Below are 8229 nucleotides of genomic sequence, written 5' to 3'. Positions count from 1 at the left end.
CAGGAATAGCGTCCTGAGTTGGAGTTGATGGAGAAGTAGTAACTTTAGCAAATTCTTTTTCTTGTGAGATCAGAGATTCCTGATCTCCTTCCTTAGCTGCTGCTTCTTCATCATCTGAAACTGGCCTTTTTGCCCTCTGTTTCTTGTATCTCTTTGTAGATATGGATTCCTTGGGAGTTTCAGGAACAATCATTCTTCTAAGCCTCTTGAGAAGCCTAGAGCCCCCAATTCCAGAATCCTTCTGAGAAGTCACTTTCTCAGCTTCTTTAACAACAGGTTCTGAAGAAGGAACCTGTTCCTCAGTATCAGATTCATCTCTCAAAGCAATCTTCCTTCTCTTTTGAGGTGTTTGAGGAACAGTCTTTGTCCTCTTTGGCTTGGAAGATGAATGCTTCACAGTAGGTGCTGAGGATGAGGGTTGAACTGTTTGTGAAGTGAAGAGATAGGATTTGATATATTTCCTGAGGGTTGGTTGAGTAGAATGAGTGGTATGTTCTGATGGTTGTTGTGATGTTTGGGAGGTGTTGGTTGGTTGGACATCAGGATAAACAGATCTATAGGAATCAGGATCAGCATTTACTAAGATCTGTTTTACAGACTGAGGAATCTATAAAGGTCTAACCACTGGTTTCTTAGTGTCAGCATTTACCAGGTCATTAAAGTATCATTTTGCAACCTTAAAAGGTGGAGTTAAGGAACTGACTAAGTGGGGTGCATCATACAAAAAGTATATATAAGTTGACAAAATCTAGCAAAGTAGACAACATTCCTATCCTCTGTCATCCTATCCCCAATAAAACCTATTATAGCCGTTGCAAAATCAAAATGAGTTTGGTTTATGATGGCATACCCGATGTGCTGACTCATTATGGGGATGGCATCAAAATTCAAACACTTGTTCCCAAAAGCTTTAGTGATGCAATCAAAGAAGAAACTCCATTCCCTTCTGATATGAGCCCGTTTCAACTGCCCAAGCTTTTCCAAACTCCGTTCATACCCCAAACTGGCCATTAACTCCTGAAGAGCCGATTCCTCTAGAATTGAAAAAGTACATCCTTCTGGGAGATGTAGAGCCTTGCGTATTGTACCAGGAGTGACTGCATATGAAGAATCACCCACTTCGAAAACAATACTAGGAGTACCATTTGGACCACCATTATCAAAGTTTCCAGTCCTCCAAAGTGTCAGATTTGTTGGCTTGAGAATACTGAAGGTTGGGTCAATGCATACCTGATTTCACTGTGTGCAAGAAGGTCTTGCACAAAATGCAATTCAGACGGAGCTTCAGCATTATCAAGAATAGCAGCATAATTGTTTGGAACAAATTTAGCTCCATCAATGATTAAATCCTTAGGTACCATGAAATTAATAGAGAGGTTTAAGTGCCTGTTAGGTGTTTGATAGAATGTCTATATGAAAAACCAACGTTAGAAGAAGAAAGAGAGTAAAAACAAGTAGAGAGAAAAAGTATAAAAGGAAATAAAATATTAAAAAATCTTCTCTCTGTCTTACTTATACTTTTGAAAGAAAAAAAAATGTAACCGTTTGACACCTGTCAGACATGCAGTAAAAACGAATAGTTAATGGGCACGAGAAAATAGTAATCATTACTTACCCACTTGCAGTTTTTCAAGGAAAAACCGTTCCACTTACCCAGTTATTCCATTAATCAAGGTGAAACAGTTTTAATTCAAAATTGAAACCGTTCCCACTTATTTAATTATTTTTCACTGCAACATCAATATTCTGGAAAAAAAATCGAGTGAAAATGACCATAATAAATCAGATGAGCAAGTGCTGATAAAATAAAATCAGAACTTAAGTTAAACCAAAATTTATATGGTCATCAGAATATGAATATGTATCAGGATTTATCAATACATTACAAAATATCTCAGAGACAAGATCTTGAAACAAAAACAAATTTCATTAATATATCAAGAGAATACATTCATGAAATTTAAATTACATCAGAACTTGTACAAGATTTTCCTAAGCTGCTAAACCTAACGTCAACAGCCTTTGTCCTAGCTCAAGAAGCAGGACAAGGCTGATGATGAAGAAAAATAGGAAGAAGAAAATAAATTATTTCTTCTTCCTACTCTCGACAAACAGAATAGTGAGTCGAATGATTCGCTCTTGCTGGCGGAGAGCTTCCAGCCTTTCCTCCTCCAATCGCTCCAGATGGCGATGGTAGTCCATGTAGAAGAACAGGAGGTGGGTGAGTACCTCCTGGGGAACAGAGTCCCATATCTCATCAGGAATGGCAGTAACGTGCCATTCCTGCTGCCAATCGGCACAACTCAGCTCCATATTGAATGTTTCGTAGTTCAAAAACATATTGTATCCGACCATGGTATTTTTTTTATATAAGTATTATGAAGGTGAGTTTGTGATAAAAGATTTGATGGGAAGGCTGATGTGAAGTGGTTGCTTATATAGGCAAGAGAATGCCAGGAGACGCAAAGAAATTTAATGCTGACAGGTAGAATTAATTCTACCTCGTCTCCCCAGACTTGGAAAAAGAAAAACATTCATTGGAAATAGAAAATATGGTTTAATGCGCACAAGAAGCAAGTAAAAGTTGACAGTTCATGTACGAGTACCACTATCCCTAACTATAGTGACTATTAATCTTCCACTTCAACATATTCTGGTTTAATCTGAGACTGTTGTCAAATTTTATCCACAAATAAGTCAAGTAAAGAATCAGACTATAATATCAGAATTAGACTTATATCAGAACTTAACAGTCATCAGAACATAATTTCTTAACTCGAAAAAGGAATGCCTATTTTAGTAAGTCCTCACACAAATTATGATTTATATTCTTCAGAACTTAATCATCTAAACATGCAATCAGAACTTGTCCTCAGAATTTGTGCAATGTGACACAATGACTGTTCATCTAAAACAACATAGATCACCACAGTGATTTTCATCATTCATATGGAGTGGTTAGTGTGTGCAGTAAGCTAAATAACAGACAAGGAGTAAAGTCTGATTCACTTTAGTACATCTTAGAAATAAGGCATAACTAAAACTTTGCTAAAGAGCTGTCATTATTCTGAAACCTACTATTGAATGAATTCATGCTTGAGTCCACCTCAACTATTTTGTGCTAATTTTGTGCATCTTTTTAAATTCTATTTTACAGTGGCTTCTCAGTGTAAGTGAGTCACGACTGCTTATCAGAATTTATGCTATTATCAGAGTATTTCTCCAGTAATCATAGAGTGTGAAAAGTCACCAAGAAAATATTTGATTTGCTTTTCTGATGCATATTACTTAATACCAGCAATGCACTTGGGTCTTCCCTTCCATATTTTTACTCTAGATCTCAAAGGAGTACCTGATTTTTAATCCTTGATTCTCTTTCTTTTTCTTTTGATAAGTGAGGTTTATCAGCACTTAGTACATTCAACAGATTTACTAACATCAGAACTTAACAGATGAGTAGCATTATTCTAGTTTGTGACTTAGTAATAAGATAGACAAAGTAAACTCAACTAAGCTCAATTATCAGAATTTGCTTGTGTCAATAGATTTCCACAGAAATAATTACTTCTTACATGGGATCCCTTGTTTATTGAAGACTACTAGGTCAGCATCTAGCATATTTATCCTCATAGGATTGAATAGTTACCTAAATAGACATATCACTATCAGAGTTTAGAAACATATATCAGACAACAGTCAGTACTTAAACACATTTTTCAATTAAGCACAGAATACACAAAGAGATTAAATTCTGTAAATACTGATCATAAAGTCTGATGCATCAGAACAAAACTAAGCAGATTTAGAGAAAGAACCTGAAACCATTCCAAGTTCATTTACCAATCTTGTAAAAGTAGCTTCACACAATGGTTTTGTGAAGATATCTGCTAGTTGTTGATCTGTTGGAACAAAGTGCAATTCCACTGTACCTTCATCTACATGTTCCCTGATGAAGTGGTACCTGATGCTGATGTGCTTTGTCATAGAGTGTTGAACTGGATTACCTGTCATAGCAATAGCACTTTGATTATCACAGTAAATAGGGATTTTGAAATATGTTAACCCATAATCCAGTAACTGATTCTTCATCCAGAGAATCTGTGCACAACAGCTTCCTGCAGCAATATATTCTGCTTATGCAGTTGATGTGGAAATTGACTTTTGTTTCTTGCTAAACCAAGAAACCAATCTGCCTCCAAGAAATTGGCAGCTTCCACTTGTGCTTTTCCTGTCAATTTTGCAACCGGCAAAATCTGCATCTGAGTAACATATTAGTTTAAAATCTGATTCTATAGGATACCATAATCCCAGATCAGCTGTTCCCTTAAGATATTTGAAAATTCTTTTCACAGCTGTTAGGTGAGGTTCTCTTGGATCTGCTTGAAATCTTGCACAAAGACAGGTAGCATACATGATATCAGGTCTACTAGCAGTTAGATAGAGTAGAGAGCCACTCATACCTCTGTAATCAGTAATATCTACTGATTTACCAGTATCCTTATCCAGTTTTGTTGCAGTGGACATGGGAGTGGATGCACTTGAACAATCTTGCATTACAAATTTCTTCAGCAAGTTTCTGGTGTACTTAGTTTGACAAATAAAAGTGCCTTCTTCATTCTGCTTGACTTCGAGGCCCAGAAAATAGCTAAGTTCCCCCATCATACTCATCTGATACCTTGACTGCATCAGTTTGGCAAACTTCTTGCAAAGTCTGTCATTTGTAGACCCAAAAATGATATCATCAACATAAATCTGGACCAGAAGTAAGTCTTTTCCATGGTTGAGGTAGAACAGTGTTTTGTCTATTGTTCCTCTGTTAAATCCACTTTCCAGAAGAAACTGAGCTAATGTCTCATACCATGCTCTGGGAGCTTGCTTAAGTCCATAAAGTGCTTTATCAAGCCTGAAGACATAATCTGGATGTTTGGAATCTACAAAGCCTGGAGGTTATTCAACATATACTTCCTCCTCCAATTCTCCATTGAGAAAAGCACTTTTCACATCCATTTGAAAGACAGTAAACTTTTTGTGAGCAGCATAAGCCAAAAATATTCTTATGGCTTCTAACCTAGCAACTGGTGCAAATGTTTCATCATAATCAATTCCCTCCTGTTGAGAATATCCTTTTGCAACCAGCCTTGCCTTATTCCTTGTAATTATGCCATCACTGTCAGTTTTATTTCTGAATACCCACTTTGTACCAACAACAGATCTATTCTTTGGTCTTGGCACTAGAGTCCAGACTTTGTTTCTTTCAAATTCGTTTAACTCTTCCTGCATTGCTTGCACCCAATCAGCATCTTGAAGAGCTTCTTCCACTTTCTTTGGCTCAGTCTGAGAGAGAAAAGAATTGTAAAGACATTCATTTGAAGTACCTGTTCTAGTTCTGACACCTGCATCAAGATTTCCAATTATCAAATCAGGTGTATGTGATTTAGTCCACTTCCTTGCAGATGGAAGGTTTTCTCTAGAACTGGATGCTCCCCCATGATCCATGCTGTCTTCATTTTCATTTTCTGATGCTCCCCCTGAAACTATGCTCTCTGAGTTGGATTCTTTAGAATTTAGATTTTCAGAACTATCATAACTTGGCTTATCAGAACTTGACGAATCAGAACTTGAAGAGCCAGATGTATGTTCTGATGCTTCTTAAGATTTGGTATGTTCTTGAGTATGCTCCCCCTGCATAGGTGCTTCTTTCTTTGGCGTAGTCACCACAGTTTCAATAACATCAGAGTTTAATCCATCAGAGTTTACAGTATCAGGACTTAGACTGTCAGGATTTTCAGTATCAGAATTTGAGTCTTCATTTTCAAATTTCAGCTGATCATGATCAATAAAATCTTCAAGACCAATAATATTCTTGTCATCAAAAGAGACATTGATAGATTCCATGACCACTCTTGTTCTCAAATTATAGACTCTGAAGGCTTTTGTGGAAAGTGGATATCCAACAAAGATTCCTTCATCAGCTTTTAGATCAAATTTAGATAGCTGTTCAGGATGAGTCTTGAGAACAAAACACTTGCATCCAAATACATGAAAGTACTTCAAATTTGGCTTCTTTTTCTTCACCATCTCATATGGTGTTTTTCCTTGCTTGTTAATGAGTGTTGCATTTTGAGTAAAACAAGCAGTCTGCATAGCTTCAGCCCAGAAATAGGTTGGAAGCTTTGCTTCTTCAAGCATTGTACGTGCAGCTTCAATGAGAGTTCTATTCTTCCTTTCAACAACTCCATTTTGCTGTGGAGTTCCAGCAGCAGAAAATTTCTGCTTAATTCCATGGTTTTTGCAGAACTCTTCCATTATCAAATTCTTGAACTCAGTGCCAATATCACTCCTTATGGTTTTCACAGAATCTTTGACCAATTTACCCAGATGTTTGACATGATCAATCAAGATAGATGCATTTTCACTTTTTGTGTGCAAGAAATACACCCATGTGTATCTGGTGAACTCATCCACTATGACCAATGCATATTTCTTCTTTGCAATAGACATGATATTCACTGGACCAAATAGATCAACATGTAGTAGATGATAAGGCTCAAGAATTGATGATTCAGTCTTGCTCTTGAATGAAGATTTTCTTTGTTTGGCCTTCTGACAAGAATCAAAAAGGCCATCAGGAGCAAATACTGACTTTGGCAGTCCTCTCACAAGATCTTTCTTGACTAGTTCATTTATATTGTTGAAATTTAAGTGAGAGAGTTTCTTGTGCCAATTCCAGCTTTCTTCAATTGATGCTCTACTCATCAGACAGATTGCAGAACCATCAGTACTTGTTGAAAGCTTAGCTTCATAAATGTTACCACGCCTGTATCCTTTTAGAATAACTTTGCCTTTGGATTTACTCACAACTTCACAGTGTTCTTCAAAGAAATCAACATGATAACCTCTGTCACAGATTTGACTTATACTCAGCAGATTGTGTTTAAGTCCTGAGACCAGAGCTACTTTTTTAATGATGACATTCCCAAGATTAATATTGCCATATCCCAATATTTTTCCAATGTTGCCATCTCCATAAGAAACACTTGGGCCAGCTTTCTCCACAAAGTCTGATAGCAGGGCTTTATTTCCAGTCATATGTCCTGAACATCCACTGTCCAGAACTAGAATATTTTTCATGTTGCCCTGCAATCACAAAGACCACTAATGATTAGTTTTAAGGACCCAGACGTGCTTGGATCCTTTGGCCTCATCAAGTTTGTTAACATTTGCAGAGGATTTAGCATCAGAGTTTATGTTAACATTTTTCTTATCAGAACTTACACTATCAGACTTTGAATCAAAATTTACACTAGAAGGAACAATGGAAACTTTTTTTAAAAAAGGTTTTATTTGATAATAATCATAGTACAAACTATGATATTCCTTACAAGTATAAATGGAATGCCATAAACTACCACAATGAAAACAAGGATTTTGTGGTTTATATCTAACAGACTGACTCTTAACTCCTGATTTTGAAGGTAAGGAGTTTATGTTCTTATTCTTCCTGCAAAAAGAAGCCAGATGGTTAGAACTTCCACAGTTATGACACGTTTTCCTAGGAGCATCAGGAACAGGCTTATAATCATTGCTTTTATTCACACCTTCCTTTCCATTCCTATTTTTCCTAGGTGATTTTATCTTGTTTGCATTCTTAACATCTTTCAGCTTATGCTTAAGCTGCTTCTTAGTCATTAAGCCTATGTTTACTTCAACTGTCTTTTCCTGTTTTAGTTTGTCAGAAGTTAATTCCTCTTTAACTTCTGATTTCTCATTATCAGACTTTACAGTTACAAACTTAACAGGTTTTAATTTTGGCTTTTGCTTAACAACAGGCTTAATTTCTACAGTTCCTTTATCATTCTTATCCTCTCCATAACCTAAGCCCTCTTTCCAATTTTCACTACTTAGCAAATTTTGAGTTGTTCTGCCACAGTTAGTCCAAGTCCTGATAATCTCTCTTTCCTTTTCTAACTCAGTTTATAGAGATTCATTCATATTTAGCACTTCATCCCTAACATAAAAAGCATCATCTCTATCCTTCTAAGTTTGATGGAACATAACTAACTCTTTTTCTAAGAAATCATTTCTTTTCTTAAAAGCAAGATTTTCAGAAGTTAATCTTTCACATGTTAAAGTTTGATCTCTATAACTAACAAACATGGTTTTAAGATATCTTCTCAACTCATTAATATCATCAGTATGAAAAGCATAAGTAGTCTGAGGTACCTTTAT

This window comes from Apium graveolens, chromosome 11, assembly GCF_009905375.1.
Source record: "Apium graveolens cultivar Ventura chromosome 11, ASM990537v1, whole genome shotgun sequence".
Taxonomy (NCBI): domain Eukaryota; kingdom Viridiplantae; phylum Streptophyta; class Magnoliopsida; order Apiales; family Apiaceae; genus Apium; species Apium graveolens.
The sequence above is the reverse complement of the archived record's forward strand: the minus strand, read 5'-3'. Positions refer to the sequence as shown.